Source organism: Tamandua tetradactyla (assembly GCF_023851605.1).
Source record: "Tamandua tetradactyla isolate mTamTet1 chromosome 16 unlocalized genomic scaffold, mTamTet1.pri SUPER_16_unloc_1, whole genome shotgun sequence".
Taxonomy (NCBI): domain Eukaryota; kingdom Metazoa; phylum Chordata; class Mammalia; order Pilosa; family Myrmecophagidae; genus Tamandua; species Tamandua tetradactyla.
In genome coordinates, this window is record NW_027518248.1 from 34,215 (window position 1) to 55,854 (window position 21,640).

The following is a 21,640-nucleotide window of genomic DNA, read 5'->3' on the forward strand; positions in this document are numbered from 1 at the left end:
ACACAACTAGAGAGTGGACATTCTTTCCCAAAATCTGAAGATACTGTAAGTGTTTATCCTAGGCTCTTTTACAAGCACCCCAACAAATTCTTCAAAGCAAGAATAGAACAAGACATACCCCCACTAAAATTCAGGAAAAGTGGAATTTACAGTGTAAACACAGGTCTAATAAAAGCCCTTGATAGATCAACAAGTTTTGGATGGAGCCGAAATTGTACTCAGAGGCAAATTCTTAGTCTCAAATTACTTCTTCACATATCATTAGTCAATTAGGCATTGCATTTCCGGCACTGGAGCAAACACAAAGAGAGCAAAAAGTAGGAGATAGGAACCCATGTCTGCTCCTGCCCTCCACCTGCCTGCTCACTGCTCCTCCTGCCTTCCACCTGCCTGCTCGCTGCCCCTCCTGCCCTCCACCTGTCTGCTCTCTGCCCTTCCTGCCCTCCACCTACCTGTTCGCTGCTCCTCCTGCCCTCCACCTGCTCACTGCCCCTCCTGCCCTCCTCCTACCTGCTCGCTGCTCCTCCTACCTGCTCGCTGCTCCTCCTGCCCTCCACCTGCCTGCTCACTGCTCCTCCTGCCCTCCACCTGCCTGCTCGCTGCTCCTCCTGCCTTCCACCTGCCTGCTCACTGCCCCTCCTGCCCTCCACCTGTCTGCTCACTGCTCTTCCTTCCTGCCCTCCACCTACCTGCTCGCTGCTCCTCCTGCCCTCCACCTGCTCACTGCCCCTCCTGCCCTCCTCCTACCTGCTCGCTGCTCCTCCTGCCCTCCACCTGCCTGCTCACTGCTCCTCCTGCCCTCCACCTGCCTGCTCGCTGCTCCTCCTTCCCTCCACCCACCTGCTCGCTGCTCCTCCTGCCCTCCACCCGCCTGCTCGCTGCCCCTCCTGCCCTCTACCTGCCTGTTTGCTGCCCCTCCTGCCCTCTACCCACCTGCTCACTGCCCCTTCTGCCCTCCACCTGCCTGCTCGCTGCTCCTCCTGCCCTCCACCCGCCTACTTACTGCCCCTCCTGCCCTCCACCTGCCTGCTCACTGCCCCTCCTGCCCTCCACCTGCCTGCTCGCCACTTCTCCTTGCCCACACTCTCTGCCTCATCTGACTCCCATCTGGCTGGGGCATGCAGGCACCCCAGGCTCCCTCTTACCTCTGCCTTTGTCACCAACTTCTTTGGCTGGGAGCACCTGGACTGCAGCTCTTGGCTGAATCTTGAGCCTTTAATCACATAAGTTGACAGCTTCTTCCTGGGGTCCAGTCTCACCACCAGTGTTCAGGCAGGTGCCCCTCCAGGCATCCAGGTGGTACCTGAAGAAATTCCCATTAAAGATTCATGGCACTGTCCCCATAGCCTCGGTTCTTGAAGACAACTTTATAAAGATATAACTTTTACAATGTGACTGTGTGATTGTGAAAACCTTATGTCCAATGCTCCTTTGATCTAGGGTGTGGATAGATGAGTAAAAAATAAGCAAATACTAGGGGGAACAAAGGTTAAAATAAATTAAGCAGATGGAAATACTAGTGGTCAATGAGATGGAGGGGTAAGGGGTATGGTACGTATGAGTTTTTTCTTTTTCCTTCTTTATTTTTTTCTGGAGTGATGTGAATGTTCAAAAAAGATGATCATGGTGATGAATACACTAACTATGTGATGATACTGTGAGCCATTGATTGTACCCCAGGTAATGAATGTTTGCATGTTAAGAATGTTTCTATGTTTGTATGTTAAGTTTTATCCATAAAAATATTTTTTAAAAAAAGATCAATGGTGCTGTCCCATCATGACTTGCTTTTCCTCTGTCCTTATCATGAGCCTAAATCATCTTTGCAGTCAGAAGCTGTGCCCTGCCCATAGCTATAGCTCTACCACTGGACAAGTGCCCTGCACATATGACACATATTTTCAATGAGTTAAGATCCACAGACAGTAAATTCATTAATTAGAAGCATGAAGAGCAAAACAATCAATATACCAATTGAAGACTTATTTCTTAGGACAGAAATAAAGTATACCACACTGCCCTATCTCAGATAAAAATACATTAAACACAAATAAGAGCCAGAAAACAAGGAAGGTATAAAAACCAATGCCAATATTCTTAAAAGAAAGGATTACTATTGGCGAGGAAATGCTGATAAATTTGAAAATCTCAGTAAAATAGGGAATTATCTGTGAAATCATTAATTGCACATGGAATCAAGAAGCAGCAAACTAGGATTGTTATGCAATCACTGGAATTATAAGTAAAGAAATGCTTCCAGAAGGCCCGGTTGTTAGATGGCTTCAGAAGAGACTTTACAATTCAGAAGTGATCAGGAGTCCCCAGGAGTTATGGTCTACACTAAAACGTAGAGAAAAATGTGTACAGTAGCCAATCCATTGTTATCGTGCTGATTTTTTTATCTTAGCAGAGCCCAAAACCAAAGCCTGGCAAGGGGTGTGAAAATGGGCAAACTCTAACTAGTCCAACCTTAAACCAAACTCAGCCACAAAACTGAGAGGTGAGGTCCCGCCAGTTTGGAGCTTGGAGAATCTCACTGCACAGTAGGCCCATGATCAAGGATGGCCTGATCTCAGAATGGGGAAGGGGGTATAACCCCAGAGGGTGGCAGGTGGGAAGGCCACTCACCACAGGGCAGAGGAAGGACATGGGGGTGGGCCAGTGGCATGAGGGGGCAGTGTTCTAGCTGTCCACCCTGCCAGCCCAAGGCCCATGGTCAAAGCCACCCCAGACATGGTCCTGGCCTCAGGTGCCAGTGTGCAGGGGGCAGCGTAACCAGGTGTTAGCTTGGACAGAGGTCTCAACTGAGTGCCTGAAACAGAGACTGTCCCACTGGGGGCCTCAGGCAGGCTTCCTGGACATCTGCCCCAATCTTCTCCTCTGGGAGCTCAATGCCATAAGGCAGCTGGGAGGCAGCTGTCACTTCAGATGAAGTGACATGTGGCTTGGTGTGTGGTCAGCGCTGCAGATGCTGGTTGCAGTTATGTGAGGGTGAATGTATCATGATTTCCAGCCTCCATCACCCCTTGGCCCACCAGGCTTCCCTGGCTCTGACTCCAGCCTCACTGGGCCCTCGTTCTGGGATGATGTGCTCCCCAGGCCAAGGGGATGTGAGTATGAGGTACTTGTCCTGCAGACTCATCCCCACCTGGGGGCTTTGTGCCCAGCATCCTCCCCATCCTGAAGGTTCTTTCCCCCACACCGGGTTCCTTCCCCCACCTCGGGGCGTGGGTCAGCAACTCCTGCAGGGCAGTTGTCCACCCCTCAGTACAGCAGATCTGGCACTCAGTTCTGGCTCCTTGGCCCTCTCTCAGCATCCCCAGACCCTGCAAAGATGTTACAGTTTTGGGTTCTGTTTATGCACCTTCACCTACCAAGGACAGGACCTCCTCCTACCCAAAACACTCCTGTGTCAGGACCCCTGGCCCAGGGCTTGTCACACACAGGGCCTCAGGCTGATGATAAAAGAATATTTAAACCTTCTAGCCTCCTATATTCTGGAGCAGCTAGAAGGAAAAATCTGGAGGATTTTATGGTACCACATGACAAACTCTGGGCTCTGTACTGTAACTACTTGTTGAAGAGTGCTTTGAAAACTATTGCTTTTTTATTTCTTTGCTTTGTATATATGTTACACTATACAATAAAAATAAAAGAAAGAAGTACAAGAGTTTTAAACTGACAACTACAAAACAGGGCTGAATGCTGTCAAGGATATAATTAAACGGAAAGGCAAACAGTATTCGAGGATCACAATAGTAAATAGTGTTAAGAACAGAATACTCCACAAACTGATTTATAAATTTGACAGAACTGCCCTCAAAATTGTAACAGTCTTTTCTTACAGAAATTGACAAGCTGACTCTAAAATTCATATAGGAATATAAATAAAATCTGTAACCAAAACAATGATAAAGATAAAACAAACTGGCAGACTCACACTGCCTGAATCTAACTGAATATGAAACTACAGTGACAAGGACACTGTAGTACGACATAAAAAAAGATCCATGTCATGAATAGACAAGAATAGACATGGAATAGGCATGAGTGTCCAGAAATAAAATTTTCACTTGTGGTGAATTAATTGTGACAAAGACACCAAGAAAATACATAGGGAAAGAACAGTTTTTTCTCCACATTGTTCTGGAAAAATTGGATGTCCATATATGCAAAAGGAGGAAACTAGACCCCTATATCACATCATATAAAAATTGATTTCAATTGGATTATGCACCTAAATGTAAAAGCTAGCACTATTATATTGTGACCTCAAGCTACGTAATGATTCCTTATATACAAGACCAAAGCACAATCAGTAAAAGAAAAATTGGTAAATTGAGTTTTATCGAAATTAAAACCTTTTGTCCTTGAAAAGACACCATCAAGAAAATGAAGAGATAAATCACTTACTGAAAGAAAATATTTGCCAATTATATATAATGTAATTGTCTGCAAAATATATAAAGAACTCTTACAGACGAATAACCCAACATAAAAAATAAGCAGAGATCTGTAAAAGATATTTATGCAAAGTGATCTACACATTGCCAATAAGCCTAAGAAACTATGCTCAATATCATTATTCTTTAATGAAATTCAAATAAAAAAAGTGAAATGCTAATTCAAATCCAATAAGATGGCTAAAAGCAAACAACAGACCCTCATACATTGCTACTGGAGATATAAACTGGTGCACACACTGGGAAAAACAATTTCTCAACATGTTTCTCAAACTGTTAAATATAGAACTATCATATGACCCAGCAATCCCATTCCCAACTATTTAAACATAAAACCTGAAAACCTATGTCCATAAAAAGACCCGTACAGGAATGGTCATAGCAGCACTAATTATAGTAGCCAAAAAGTGGGAGAAACTTAAATACCCATCAATAGATGAAAGAAATTTTGAGATGTTACATATGCATACAATGCAATACTATTCAACAATCAAAAGGAATGAAGTACTGATACACATTACAGAATAAGCAATGGTAATAACTCACAGCTTATTAGGAAACATATCATCAGAGAGGTAAGAATATCCCTTCTCAAATCCAGCTCCCAGAAGAAATTTTACTTTAAGGTTTGCTGGTGCCCTCGTCCATACTTATAGGGGATTTTAGAGTAGTCTACTCCCAATCTCAAACAGCTACACTGTTGCCTACTCATTCCTCAGCAATCACAGCACCCAAATCCACTAAAAAAATCTAAACGTCAGCAATCACAGCACCCAAATCCACTAAAAAAATCTAAACATCTTACCTACAACACAGAAAGATATTCTCCATTTTTCTTTATGGGGTCAGGCTGATGTGCAGAATGTGGAGGCATTCCATGCTGGCAGGGATGTTTTCATGGACATATCCACATGAGCTGCTGGAGACATTTATAGGGATATTTGTTCAGATCACACTTAGCTTTGGTACTTTCCCATTCTGCTTTCATGGGTCCTCCAACAATCCTCAGAAACTGGAAGAGACATGTTGCTACTGTGGAAGTAATGCTCCTACAGAAGCCGATTGAGGGAAGCCTGGAATTAAATGGGATACCTGTTGTTAGTCCCTAAAGAAAATTAAATCAAATTACCAATCTGAAAGTACATCAATATGATTGACATTAAACCTGTAACTAATCAAGGGTGAGCTGTATGCCAACTAAAGTTACAGCTTACCAGCAATGGAAATGAAAAGGTCACATTCTGTATATGGTCCAAACTACTCATGGGTTTACTAAACAATTTCCAGGAAGTAGATGCAGACAGGGAAAGTTCAGTTGACCATAGAACTTAATTTGAAAATTGATGTGCCTTTTTAAGTGTCTTTTGGCTTGAGCCATGAATTGAGTGTGGTTATTTCCAAGAACTCAGAGAAGATTCAATACGCAATGAATCGAAGGAGACACACTCATGATCATCTTAACATATGCAATAGAATGTAATTTCTCACATTTTTATGTTTTAAATTCAAAACCCATTTTGGAAGTAAAGCAACTCTAACATGATTAATAAGAGAGAGAACAGATAAGCTTCGTCAGCATCAACTAATATACTCCAGTCTCACTGCCATTAGGAGTGCAAAAGAAAGTCACAGAGGCCAAGAATATTCATGATAATTCTGGAAAAATACTCAAAGCACTGACACGAGTAAAGAACTATGGAAACAGAGGCAAAGTCACATTTTCAGGTGATTTCATTGTATGTCTGAGACACCTGAGAATGAAAAACAACAGAGACAGCCAAAAACAGCATTAGTCTACACAACTCAAAAAGATTCCACTCTATACACAATTCAGATGAAAATGTCTAGGAGACACATAGGATATTGAAGAGTAAAATGGGAAATTACCACTGAATGGAGAAAATCTTCCAACTCAAAGAGAAAAACTAAAAATTGAAAAGCTGACTTTTTTCACCCACATTATTTTCTCAAGTTACTTCAATTAGTCTAGAATGTTCTGAGTATCTTTTCATTAAAAGATACCGACAGGCAAATTTTTCCCTAAAAGAAAAGCAAGAGCAAGGAAAATTCTTAATACATGCCGAAGAAAGGGCACTAATGAATCACAGTGATGGTAAGTTTTAGAGACTGATGAAAATGCCATTTATAACCCCCCAAAATAAAAAGGAGACTAACATCAGGAATGATGCTCACCACTATGAATTATGCAAATTCTATTTACTTTGTATTTTAGAATGGTCTTAGTAGAAAACTTACATACAATGAAATCTTAAACTTAAAAAAAAAGTAGGGGGAGATTATTAATTATTGATATGTGAGATTACTGACGTGCATTAGTAGTGACGTGTACAACCTGTAAATGAAAAAAAAGGGATTGAGTACTTACAAGCAAGTTGTACCAGACGTAGAAAGGAAAAAATCTCAGACAAAACCACATTACTTTCAAGCCATCCATTTGGGAAACTTTGGCTCTCTGGACTCGTGCCCGAAGGGAGACAGACTTGGACAATACATAAGACCCGAATATCCGGCATGATTCGAACAAGATCCTAAACCACCTAAAATCCAACAGGAGAGCTCCTGCCTATTCCTGGTTCTGTGCTTTCAAAAGCCTCTTTCCAAAACACAGAGCTGGTTTCCGTACACCCTTCTGGAAATAGATGAACCCAGACGGAGAAGCATCTTTCACTAGTAAGAAGAAAATGGCGCTTCTGCTCCATGGAGGTGGATTTATAGACGCATATGCAAATAAGGTTTCTGGAAAGTCTAAATCTGATTGGATTAAATGAAATGCTAGTCTGGAGCTCAAGCTTGATTGGATACTGCTACAACTGGCCCCAAACCAATAAAAAAACAGCAGGTTGAGAGCCTCTTCCAAAAGTGTTTTGACAACACCACTTCCTACGGTGCATTCATCCTTATAGAATGCGGGTTCATAGTTTTCAGAACTTTTCGTTTTTAGCCAAGTTTCGAGGAAATGCATAGGAATACAGGAATATGCTCATACAGAAAAATAACAAAATTGTGAAACAGTATTAGCCTTATGAGATGGAATGGACTATGTGATTACTATTGCAAATCATTCTGTTTTCTTGCATTCTTTTTCCTTACTACTAGATTGAGTTTCTCCTTCCTAGGGTGTATCAGAATAGGAGATCAGGGAAAAAAGGTGGTTGCTTGGTTGTTTATGGAAAATTCAGGATGTGAGCCTAGAACTCTAGTCATGGGTTCCCTCTTGGGAATTGGAGAAAATTGAGTGAATAATTGGGACGATAGAAAAGAGAAAGTTTGTTAGTCTCTAATCCTAGGTGAAGGACCAAAAGAGAACAGAGGATGCCAAGTGATCCTAGGATTCCAGTCCCCAAGAGTCACTCAGTTTCAGCAGATGTGCTTCCTGTTCTGTGTGGTAAATCACTAGTGAACCCTTAACAATAGGGAAGCTTCTTTCCCATAAACTCTTTAAAATAAAGTGGCTTAAAATACAATCAATATCCTTTAACTAGGCACAATAAATATATCTAGAAGTAAATTTGCAAAGAAGTAAACTTGTAAATATTATATAAAGAAAACTTTAAAAGATTCCCCCCCAAAAAACAACAAAAAGGATGAACTTTTTTAATTGGATAACTCAACATCCTATAGATCCCAATTTTAACATAATCTTATCTATTTTATGCAATAAACAAAGGTTCACAAACAAAGAAAAGCAGGTGGACATAAATATATGGAAAGATGAACAATTTCACTCACAGATAAAATGGAGATGCACACTAAAACTACAGAGAGAGAAATCTCATTCATCAGATTGTAAAAATCCCGTTCATCCTGCTGGAGATACTGTGGGAAAACAGGCAGTTTGTACATTTCTGTTGGGGAGGCAAAATGATGTCAAAGTGATGTCCAAAATACCTAGGCATTAACCAGAAATCCAGGAATCCCCTTTCTAGGAATCTGCCATGTAACAGAATTCTACAAACATGCCACAGCAAATAGGTTCAAGGTTATGGTTTATTTATCTAACAAAAGTCAAGAAATACCACTAATGGCAGTAGTTGAATGGCAGGAGTTGGAGAATCAGGTAAAAGGTTTCCTTTATCTCACTCAAAAGGTTAAGATGAAGGAAAAGATCTAAGTTTACTTTATCTGGTGATGGTCATGATATAGTGGGGTTGTGAAAATAAAACAAGGTGGAGAAAAATGCATATCAAATGTTACTTTACAAGTAAAAAAGGATCCCTGTACATTTTACACATTTTTTAAAAATGAATTAAATGTAAAAAAGCAAACTCTAAAATTGAAAGCAAATTAAACTGAATTAATCTAACTATATGGCATATTGGTAACATAATCACACAGAGAAAAAAATTATTTTATATGACTTTAAAACACTGGTGGGACCACTTCAGTGGAGTATAATTTATATTTACCAGACATTCAAAGTGTGATAATCCAGATTTTAGAAACTGCTTGAAAGCATATAAATATAAAAGACTTTCAATTGATACTATGGTATAATGTTATTTGAAACAAAAATTTTACAAAATGAGGACAAGAACTTGATTACCTTGAGGTTAATCTCAAGTGTTAAAATAGACCAGAGTTCTAACAGAATATTAAATCGAATCCAGAACTTTATTAAAGGATAATACATTGTGTCATTAAGTGGTTTATCCTGAAGTGCACATGTACTTACATATTTGAAATTTGTTATATTTTATTATATTGAGATGAAAGAATTGCTCTATCTCAATGATTGTGAAGCTAGTATTGCTAAATGAATATCTATTTATCACCTATGTAGAATGCATAAAAGGGAACACATATGAAATCTGTAGGAACATATGATAAAGGATTAATTTATAATATATGAAAAATTAGATTATTGCATATCATTTTGGAGGATTTATACATCCAGGTATAAAATAAAAAATAAGAGTCTTGATGCAAATTATTCAGATAACTGAAAACAGTATGTAAGAATATGTGCCTACATTATCTAATATAACTTGTATGATCAGCTTACTTGAACACCATAATTAATGGACTCTCAAATAGGGCTTGAGATCTTGTTGGTTTCTACAGGTTAGTGTGATGCCCTGATGTATGCATCCCAGAGTAATTTGGACAGAGGATAAGAAGGTACATGGGGGGCTGGGGAGAAAGAGGAAATATTCCACTACCCCATCTGGGGAATTCCTGATACTCTCACAAGAAATGGAGACAATCAATTGAAGCTTATTCCTGCTAAAGAGAAGCTAAGCCTACTGATAATTAAGCTTATGAGTCACCCACCGAGAACCTCTTTTGTTACTCATATGTGGACTCTCTCTCTAAGTTAACTTAGCAGGTGAAATCACTGCCCTCCCCACTACTTGGGACACGACCCCCAGGAGTGTAAATCTCCTTGGCAATGTGGGACCTGACTCCCAGCTTTGAGCCAGGACCTGGTGTCATGGGAATGAGAAAGCCTTCTTGACCAAAACGGGGAATAGAGAAATGAGACAAAATAAAGTCTCAGTGGCTAAGAGATTTCAAACAGAGTTGGGAATTTATCCTGAAGATTATTCTTATGCATCATAGAGATATCCCTTTTTAGTTTGCAGTGTATTGTAGTGGCTACAGGGAAGTACCTGAAACTGTTGAACTATGTCCCAGTAGCCTTGATTCTTGAAGAAGACTGTATAACTATGTGGCTTTTACAATGTGACTGTGTGATTTTACAATGTGTCTGATGCCCCTGTTATACAGGGTGGAAAGATGAATAAAAATATACATATATAAAGATAAAAAGTAAATAAATAATATGGGGAGATAAAGGATAATAATTGGGGACACTGAATACTGTGGGTCAAAGAGAGAGAGGGATAGGGGCTATGAAAGGTATAAATTCATTTTTCACTTTGTATTTCTTTTTCTGGAGTAATGCAAATATTTAAAAATGATCACAGTGAAGAATACAGAACTACATGATGATATTGTGAGTCATTGATTCTATGATATGGTTGGACTGTACATGTATGGATATTTCTCAATAAAAATATTTTAAAAAGAATATGTGCTTAAAATTATTAGATAAGGATAAAAGTGAATGCATGTATTTACATAGAAAATGGAAGGCCTTTTAAAATATAAAAGGCATTTTTGTAAAGATTGACAGAAATTTACTTCAGAATTACAGATTTCTGTTCTATAAAAGTTATGCAGTATAAAACCACAGTTATGTAAATATTCCCTATTTTAATAATTTTACTAAAATATATTTCATAGCAATGAGAAGATATGTTATAGCTATATGCACAAAACTAAAAGTTTCAAGATCCATTGCTGAGTGAAAAAGAAAACACATCAGACAACTAACAGCTCACATGAATGGAGTGCTAACACCATCCCATTTAGTGTTTTGAAGCTCTTTACCTATAATAATTCAAGGAATTCTCTAGACAACCCTGTCAAGGAGTTGTAAATTTTCTCCATCTCACAGTTGAGTTCAGAGAAGAGAGAAATTTTCAGTGACTTGCCCTAGGTCACCACATAGGAGGAACTGAGCTAAGATGTGCTCTTACCCCCTGTTCACTTCTTCCCTTCCACTAACAGTGTCATTTGCATATCTATTGAACAACTGTTTATTTAGCATTTATCTTGTGCCTGGCACTATTTTTGATACCAGGAACTCACTGATGATCTAGATGACATTCAAAGGAGCTCATACTTAATGAAGGAAAGAATAAAACAGCAATATAATTTCAAAGAATGCTAAGCATTAAATTTTGCTGCTGTTAAAATTGATGCATGTATGCAAGTTCATGAAAGTTATACTGGGTGAAGTGTTTAGTTCTAATTAGAAAGAGGAGAGTTGATCGAACTTTCCCAGGAAGAGCCATACTTGAGCTAGGTCTGCAGGAATGAGTCAGTATCTGCCATGTGCAGAAAATCACAGGTTTCAGCCAAGAAAGTCAAAGACCATCAATGGCTTTGGAATTTGATGTTAGGTAGCCTCTTTGAGAAGAAAGTGGCCCAGTATGACAATAAAGTATGCTACATGGAATAGGGAGATTGAAACAGATAACAGTTGGGAAACACATAATGACAACTTAGTGTGATGTGCTCAGGAAACAAGAACTTTGAGGCTAAAGAGATATCCAAAGCACCTAAGTAGGAGAGTAAAATGGTCAGAGGTATGTTGTAGAAAGATAAAAGTGGTATCGTTTTATAGACAGACTGTGGTGAGAAGAATGGAGTCAAGGAAACACATCTATCTTGTTTGCAAGGGATACAAGATTGAGTTATAAAAGTCAATTTATCTACATATACTAGTACTATAATTAAAATGAAATTAAATAAACAATTCCATTTATAGTATTATAAAAAAATACTTAGTATGCTAAGGGAGAAAAGGGCAAGATCTGTAAGTTGATAACTTTGTACCCTTAGCACAACTATGTACAGTTGGCAACTGTACAAAGCATTATGAAGAGAAATTATATAAGACCTCAATAATTGCAGGGATATGCATTCTCATGGATTGGAAGATGCAACATTGTTATGATGCCATTCCCTCCACACTGATCTATTAATTTAATGGAAATCCTATAAAAATCACAAGGTGTTTTTTGTAGAAATTTAAAAGTTGATATTAAAATTGATAAGGCAAGGAAAAAACCTTGAATATCCAAAAGAATTTTGGAGGAGAAAAACAAAGTTCAATAGTTTACACTCCTGATTTCAAGACTTACTTGAAATGATAAGATCCAATAAATACACTGTGGCACTGATGAAAGGAAACATATAAGTAATTGGTATAGTGTAAGGGCCCAGAAACAGAAATACACACATATGTGGAAAGAATACTTTTCTCAAGAAATGGCACTGGAATACTATACAATCATATACAAAAAAAGAGAGAGACAGATAGAGAAAAGGAAGGAACAAAGGAGAGAAGGAAGAAAGTAAGGAAGGGAGGGAAAGAGAGCTGAGAAGGGAAATCTATGGGAGGGAGGGAAGGAGGGACAAATAAACAAATAATCCTGGCCTGTAATGCTCAGTATGCCAAAAAAAAAAAGATATATAACCAGTAACTAAAATAAGATATAAAGTTGGGAAAATTATATAATAAAACTTTGCAGAGATTACTTGTGGCATTGAGTTAGGCAAATATTCTGAGGTTGGCAGAAAAGCACATTTCATAAGATAAAAAATTAATATATCAGAATTTATTAAAACTAAAACTTTTGCCCATCAAAAAGATTCCATAAAGAATTGATGCTTCATATACAGACACAGATACCTTGTAAAGAACTTGTATTCAGAATATATAAAGGACTCTTCAAAATGTAAGATAAAAACACAATTTTTTTATATAGGTGAAAGATTTGAATAGACACTTAACAAAAGAAGAATTATGCAAGGCAAACATGCACATGAAAAGATACCTCACATCATTATAGTCATCATGGATAAGCAAATTAACACCATAAGAGATATCCATAAGCAAATTATAAAATCTCCAAAATCAAAAAGACTGGTCATACTCAGTTTTACCCAGAAATGGAGAAAGTGGAACTCTTATACATTGCTAAAGGGAAAGAAAAACTGCACTGTCACTTTGGGAAAAAATCTGAAAGTTTTTCAGCACTTTAATGTATGAAGTCATACCTCTCACAGGTATCTACCCAAGAGAAATGAAAATGTTCATACACAGATTTACAGATAAATGTTCATAGCATCTCTTCTTCATAAGAGCCAAGAAGTGAACACAGTCCAACACACATCATTAGTTGAATGGATAAACAAAATGTGGTGTTTCAATACAATGGAATATGTTCACCAACACAAAGGAATAAACTATTTCTATATGTGACACCATGGATGAATCTAAAAATCATGTTAAGTGAATATGCTGCATATTGTATAATTACATTTTAATATAAATTTATAGAAAAGAAAAATGCAGAGATACAAGCAGACGTCATTGTCTGGGACCAGGGAGAGGAGTAGAGATTTACATGGAAATGCACATGAGGAAACTTTCTTGGAATTCTGGAATTTTTCTATAACTGGATGGCTGTGATGGGTGCGCAACTGCATAAATTTACTAAAACTCATCAACACTTAAAGACAGTTACTTCTGTATTTTCTTGTCACAGCCTGTCCTTGAGGAAGGACACAAGGATGTGTTTGAAAAGGGCAATGGACAGGGAGTAAATACCAGAATTTTATAGTTGTTAGCATACAAGTCCTTAAATACATCTCAGTCTTCCCTACTACAAGGAGCATCATCAATACTAGGGCCCATTTCTGGGGCCACATCTGGACTTAGAGACTGGCCACCAGTTGCCAGGGCTCCCAGAGTGTCCTGGACCCTCCACTCTCTCTACATCAGGGCTTCCAACCATGGGGCCTATGCTGAGGTTCCCACCCTGGCATTAGGTATGGAGCAAGCCACAGTCCAAATGTAGGAGGATCCCCAGGTCAGATCCCCCCAGGGCTTCTCCCAACTGGGTCTCTCTAGTTCCAGACCCTGCCCTACCCTGAAGAACAAAACTCTTATTTCTCCCACAGGATAAGCCTTTTCCATCTTTTCTCTCTGCCTCAAGCCCATTCTTCCTCCAGGCCTGATCTAGTGCCTGCCCAGAAAGCAGGGAGTGAGGGGTTGATCCATGATCCTCCAGCAAACACCTGAGATGGAGACTCAGTGGCCTTTTGCCTGAAGCTCCTCTCACTTCACTATCATATTACGAATCGTATTATCATATTATCTGTTACCAGACAGGTGGATGGGAAAATAGAAAGCTGGATTGCTGATGTCATCATTGAGGACAAAAGAATTCAAAAGCCATTGTTCATGATCTCCAATACAACAATCTCTAACCTGTTATGTGATTTAGAAACACCATCTCATTGTCCCCAGATAGACTGTTTGCAGTGGGGCAAGGATTGGCAAAGTTGTCCCCAAAAAGTTAGGAATTGTCTAAGACTCCACCAATCTCCTCCAGTGGAGAACCCTCACTTTGACTAAAGATGTGACTTTGGGTTTCCTTATGTTGTTGGGGAAAAATAAAAGTCTTTAGTTAACTGCATATCAAGCTTCCTCCTTTTCCTTCCTTATATTCCAATCCTGGTTTATCAACAGGCCAGAATGAAAAAGGCAATTTAATTCACCAGGGGGGTGTGATGAGGGTCAGAAAAGACATCTGCTTGGTTTTTGTGGTAGAGTGAATGTAGAGAGGTTAATGGTTCTAAATTAAAAGTTACAGATTGTACTGTTCAGGCACCTTGCTCTTAAAGAGTTAAGGAATAAGAAGCCAGATGACCCTTAAGAGGTGGTACAGATTTAGTATATGGAAGAAGAAACACATCTGCAGAAACTAAGTGAAACCACAGGACTGGACTTTGAGGACCACATGACATCTTGTTATTCTTTCATCCTTTCATCCAGGACTAAAGACTAGAAAAATTAATCTTTTTTACCCACCTGATTATTCACATGAGTTTATGCAAACAACAGTAAACCCATAACTAGCAATTCCAGATTCACATCCTGAAATTTCCACAAACCGACTAATCAGCCAAACAATCAGCAAAGCAACTAAACAACTTAAGTGATGCAGTGAAGGCACTGCTGAGAGGGAAATTTCCTGCCCTAAATGCCTATATCAAAAAAAGAAGAAAGAGCAAAAATCAAGGAATTAACTGTTCATTTGGAAGAACTAGAGAAAGAACAGCAAACTAATCCCAAAGCAAGAAAAGGAAACAAGTAATCAAGATTAGAGTAGAAATAAATGAAATTGAGAGCATGAAAACAATCAAGAAAATCAACAAAATCAGAAATTGTTCTATGAGAAAATCAATAAAATTGATGAACTTTTAGCAAGGTTGGCAAAAAGAAGAGAGAGGATGCAAATAAACAAAATCAGAAATGGAAGAGGAGACATAACCACTGACCTCACAGAAATAAAGGAGGTAATGAGAGGTGTGGCAGTTAGATTCAGCTGTCAACTTGGCCAGGTGAACATGCATAGTTCTGCTGCTGTGGACATGAGCCAATGGCACCTGAACCTCACCTGTTGCTGATTACATCTGCAGTCAGCTAGGAGATGTGTCTGCTGCAATGAATGATGCTTGACTTAATTGGCTTAAATTACAGAGTGCAATGTAGCACAGCCCAAGCAGCTCAGCATACCTCACCTCAGCACTTGCAGCTCAGCCCAAGACTTTGGAAATTCTGAAAGAAATCACCCCAGGGAAAGTTGTTGGAACTCAGAGGCCTGGAGAGAATGCCAGCAGAGACCATCCTGTGCCTTCCCATGTAAGAAAGAACCTCAGTGGAAAGTTAGCTGTCTTTCCTCATGAGCTAACAAAACAAATCCCCTTTTATTAAAAGCCAATCTATTTCTGGTGTGTTGCATTCCTGTAGCTAGCAAACTAGAACAAGAGGATACTATGAACAGCTTTATGCTAATAAACTAGACAATGTAGATGAAATGGACAACTTCCTAGAAAGACATGAACAACCAACATTCACTTGAGAAGAAATAAGACCTCAACAAACTAATCACAAGTAAAGAAATTGAATCAGTCACTAAGAAGCTCCCAAAAAAGAAAACTCCTGGACCATAGACTTCACATGTGAATTCTACCAAACATTCTAGAAATAATTAGTACCAATCCTGCTCAAACTCTTCAAAGAAACTGAAGAGGAGGGAAAGCTACCCAGCACATTCTATGAAGCCAACATCACTCTCATACCAAAGCCAGACAAAGATACTGCAAGAAAAGAAAATTAGAGACCAATCTTTCTAATGAGTATAGATGAAAAATTCTCAACAAAATTCTTGCAAATCAAATCCAGCAGCACATTGAAAGAATTACACACCATGATCAAGTAGGATTCATCACAGGTTTGCAAGGATGGTTCAACATAAGAAAAGTAATTAATATAATATACCATAACAACAAATCAAAGCAGAAAAACCACATGATCATCTTAATTGATGCAGAAAAGGCATCTGACAAAATTCAATGTTCTTTACTGTTGAAAACACTTCAAAGGATAGGAATAGAAGGGAATGTCCTCAACATGATAAAAGGAATATATGAAAAGCCCACAGCTAACATCATCCTCAATAGGGAAAAACTGAAAGCTTTCCCTTTAAGATCAGGAGCACAACAATGATGTCCACTGTCACCATTGTTATTAAATGCTGTGTTGGAAGTTCTAGCCAGAGCAATGAGACAAGAAAAAGAAATACAAGGCATCAAAATTGGAAAGGAAGATGTAAAACTCTGTTTATGGATGACATACCACACATTGAAAAATCCAGAAAATCCACAGCAAAACTACTAGAGCTAATAAATGAGTACAGCAAAGTGGCAGATCACAAGAGCAACACTCAAAAATCTGTAGTGCTTCTATACACTAGTAATGAACAATCTGAGGGGACGAAATCAAGAAAAAAATTCCATTTATAATTGCATCCAAAAGAATAAAATATTTAGGAATAAATTTAACTAAGGATACAAAAGACCTATGCAAAGAAATCTATAAGAAAGTGCTAAAAGAAATGACAGAAGACCTAAATAAATGGAAGGGCATACCGTGTTCATGGATTGGGAGACTAAATATAGTTAAGATGTCAATTCTACCTAAACTGATTTATAGATTCAATGCAATACCAATTACAATCCCAAAAACTTACTTTGAAAAATAGAACAACAAATACCCAACTTTACCTGGAAGGGCAGGGTACCCCAAATAGCTAAAAATATCCTGAGAAAGAAAAATGAAGTTGGAGGTCTCACACTACCTGACTTTAAGGCATTGTACAAAGCTACAGTGGTCAAAAGAGCATGGTACTGGCATAAAGATATATATACTGAACAATGGGATAGAATAGAGTGTTTAGATATAGACCCTCTCATCTATGGACAATTGGTCTTTGATAAGGCAGTTAAGCCAAGTCACCTGGGACAGAACAATCTCTTCAATAAATGGTGCCTGGAGAGCTTGATATTCACATGCCAAAGAATGAAAGAGGATCCATATCTCACACCCTATATAGAAATTAACTCATATTGGATGAAAGACCTAAACATTAGAGCTAAGACCATGAAACTTTTAGAAGAAAATGTAGGGAAATATCTTATAAAACTTGTAACAGGAGGCAGTTTCCTTGATCTTACATCCAAAGGATGAGCATTGAAGAAAGTAATAGATAAATGGGAACTCCTCAAAATTAAACACTTTTGTGCATCAAAAACCCTGTCACAAAGGTAAAAAGACAGCCTACACAATGGGAGACAACATTTGGAAATGACATATCAGTAAGGGGCTAGTATCCAGAATATATAAAGAGATTGTTCAACTCAACAACAAAAAGACAAACAACCCAATTACAAAATGGGCAAAAGACATGAACAGACACTTCCCAGAAGAGGAAATACAAATGGATAAAAGGCACATGAAAAGATGCTCAACTTCCCTGGCTATTAGGGAAACTCAAATCAAAACTATGAGATACCATCTCACACCCAACAGAATGGCCACTATCAATAAAAGAGAAAATGACAAGTGCTGGAAAGGATGAGGAGAAAGAGGCACATTATCCCCTGTTGGTGGGAATGTGAAATGGTACAACCACTGTGAAAGGCAATTTGGTGGTTCCGCAGGAAGCTAAGCATAGAATCACCATATGACCCAGCAATACCATTTTTAGGTATTTATTCCAAGGGCATGAGGGCAAACACACAAATGGACATTTGCACACCAATATTTACAGCAGCATTATTTACAATTGCCAAGAGATGGAAACAGCCCAAATGTCCATCAACAGATGAGTGGAAAAACAAGCTGTGGTATGCAATGGAATATTACACAGCTGTATGACAGAACAAAATTATAAAGCATGTAATAATATGGATGGACCTTGAGGACATTATGCTGCGTGACATTAGCCAGAAATAAAAGGACAACTACTGTATGGTCTCACCTATATGAACTAACATTGATGAATGAACTTAGAGAATTTCAGTTAAGAAGAGAGGTCATCAGGAGATAGAAATAGGGTAGATATTGCATAATTGGAGCTGAAGGGATATAGATTGTGCAACAGAACTGACTGTAAAAATTCAGAAATGGATAGCATGATACTACCTGACTGTAATACGATAATGTTAGAACACTGAATGCAGCTGAATGTGAGAATGATAGAGGCAGGAAGCCTGGGGGCACAAATGAAATCAGAAGGAAAGATAGACACTAAAGACTGAGATGGTATAATCTAGGAATGCCTAGAGTGTATGATGATAGTGACTAAATGTACAAATTAAAAAATGTTTTTGCATGAGGAAGAACAAAGGAATGCCAATATTGCACAGTGTTGAAAATAGATGGTCATTCATATTTTAAAACTTCAACTTCTGTGTGAGACTAAAGCAAAAAATGTTTATTTGGTACAAAATTTATATTTTGACAAGTGTATTTCCTAATATAACTTGTTTGGACAGGTTAATTGAACAGCATAAGTACAAGGAACCTTGAATAGGGCATGAAAATTTGTAGGTTTGTCCAGTGTGATGCCCTGATAAATCCCAGAGTGATTTGAACAGTGAATAAAAAGTATTTGCAAAGTCCCCTTGGGGGAAAGGTGAGAAAGGGGGAAATTTCAGCTTCCCTATTTGGAAAGTTCCTATATTCTCACAAGCAATGGGGACAACCAAAGCAATAGGCTGAGCCCTCAATCTTGGGGTTTGTTCATATGAAACTTATCCCTGCAAAGGATAGGCTAAGCCTACTTAGAATTAGGCCTAAGAGTCACCCCCAAGAGAACCTCTTTTTTTGCTCAGATGTGGTCTGTCTCTTTCTCAGCCAACATGACAAGCAAACTCACTGTCCTCCCCCTCTCTGCATGGGACATGACTCCCAGGGGTGTGGACCTCCCTAGCAACATGGGACAGAAATCCTAGAATGACCTGGGACTAGGTATCAGTATCAAGGGACTTCTTGACCAAAAGGGGTAAGAGAGAAATGAGACAAAATAAAGTGTCAGTGGCTGAGAGATTTCAGAGTTTAGAGGTTATCCTGAAGGTCATTCTTATGCATTACAAAGATATGACTTTTTTAGTTAAGGTGTAACAGAGAGGCTGGAGGTAATTGCCTGAAAATGTAGAATAAAATTGATCGTGGTGAATGCATAACTATGTAATGATACTGTGAGCCACTGATTGTATACCTCAGATTGAGTGAATAGTGTGTGAATATAGATTGATAAGATTGCATTAAACATAAAATAAAATATTTTAAAAATCTACAAGAAAAAGATGAATAAATTCAATGATAAGATAAAAGATTTCAGGAGAGTACTAAATGGAAATTCTGTGGCTACAAAACAAAATGTATGAAATCAAAGTTTCATTGAATGGAAATCACACCAGGTTAGACAATGCCTAGGAAAGGATTAGTGAACTCGAGGACCCATTAATAGAAATTTTTCTAAACAAAGTAGAGATAAAAATGTTTTAAATGAACAAGCTCTCAATAAACAGTGAAACAGTATCAATCATTCTAAAATGCAATTTTTGGAGTCACAGAAGGAGAGGAGGGAAAGGAACAAAACAATGTATTTGAAGAAAAGTTTGCCTCCAATTTTTGTTTCATCAGAATCCCAAATTCATGGTTTCAAAAAAAGTTTCTCTAGCACCAAGCAGGATATATACAAAGAAGTCATACCTAGACATCTAAATAAATTTGATAAAATTCAAAGATGAAGAGAAAATATTAAAATGAGGTGAGAAAAACATATCTAAGAAACACTGGTACAGAAATGAAACGACACCTTTGCTATGCTAAAGTAAGAAACATAATTAACAGGCTAGAAATCTACAAATAGCAAATATACTTTTTTTCTAAAATGTAGACAAAATAAAGACTTTAAGTGAAAACTTAAGGCTGGGAGAAAACATAGCCAAAAGACATGTGCTACATGAAATGCAAAAGAAAATTCTTCAGGTTTAAGGAAAACAGCAGAATAAAATTGGGATTTACATGAGAAAACGAAATGATATGGCAAATAGGGGCTATTTTTCTTTCCTGAATAAGTTTCAAAAAAAAAATACCTTTTAAGGCATATTAATAACATCACACTCAGAGGGTTGTAGGCTATGTATCAGTAAAACATACCACAACAATTTCATAAGGCTATTGGGCTGTAATGGGAGTTACACTTACGACATGATGTGACACTGGCCCAGACGCGGCTCCGGCGGCACCGGTCTCCCGGCTCCACGGATCCTCCGGACGCGCTCGTCGCCGGCCGCCGTCTGCCTGTCCCGGGGCCGTGCGGGGCGGCGCCGGCGGAGACGCCCCACCTCAGGCCCGCGGCGGCGATGCGGGCTCCTTCATCTCTCTCGCGGCGGGTCGGACAGGCTGCGGCTGCGGCGAGAGCCGGGGCTGAAACGCGCTCGGCGCCGGCAGGCCGGGACGCAGCCCTCCACGGCACTCGGCTCCCGCGGGACGCGGGGGCCTGGCACGGCCAGCGCAGGAGTCTGCGTGTCGGCGGGCGCCCCGGGCCCTCGCGGGCTCGCGCGAGCCCCGTTAAGGTCCCGGACACTGCGGGCCCGAGGGGCAGCGGCGCAGGCCTCACAGGGGATTCGCGCCCTGGACGCCGCCCGCGCCCTGGAGCCGCCCGGGAGCCCGACAGTCTGCAGTTCACTGGCCGTCTCCGCGCGGGCGCGGTGGTGCGCAGCCGCGTCTCTCCGCACCTGCAGCCCCTCCTCCGGTCTCTGGCTACTTGAGTGCGCGTCCTCGCCCAGCCCGCGCCTTCCCAGGTCCTTCCGTTTGCGCCCCGCCTGCGTCCTCTTTCCTCCTTCCATCCCTGCCCCTGGGTCCTCCGCGCCTCGCCGCCCCCGATTCTCCACCCTCCCATCCGTTCGTTCTCTCCTTCCCCTTTCCTCCTTCTCGCTCGGACCCTGTCCCGCAGGATCGCCCTGCTCGGGCCCCGCTGCGGTCCCGGCGTTCTGATTGCGCGCGTGGAAGTGTGAGGCCTGCCCAGGGCTCCCGAGCCCCACCCGAGAGGGCGGCCTGAGCTGCGGGCCGGGGAGATGTCTGCGCACAGGAGGACGGTGCCCGTCTCCAGTCTCTCCCTCTCGCCGGCTTCTCCTTTTCCCTCTGCTCGCCTTGTCCA

The 21,640-nt window shown here is 39.9% G+C and overlaps 1 long non-coding RNA gene across 2 annotated transcripts in view; it reads right to left on the minus strand.

The window, feature by feature from the left end:
• LOC143672823 (uncharacterized) overlaps positions 1–20,812 on the minus strand; it is a 34,121-nt gene extending 13,309 nt beyond the window's left edge. The window contains exons 1-4 of one of the 2 annotated variants that reach the window (XR_013170062.1): positions 20,686–20,812; positions 5,269–5,536; positions 3,220–3,326; positions 1,146–1,303 (exon numbers count right to left, since the gene is read on the minus strand). This is a non-coding gene — a long non-coding RNA (uncharacterized LOC143672823). The remainder of the gene's footprint in view (positions 1–1,145; positions 1,304–3,219; positions 3,327–5,268; positions 5,537–20,685) is intronic. The other variant, XR_013170063.1, reaches the window with a different exon arrangement.
• Positions 20,813–21,640: the final 828 nt, after the last annotated feature.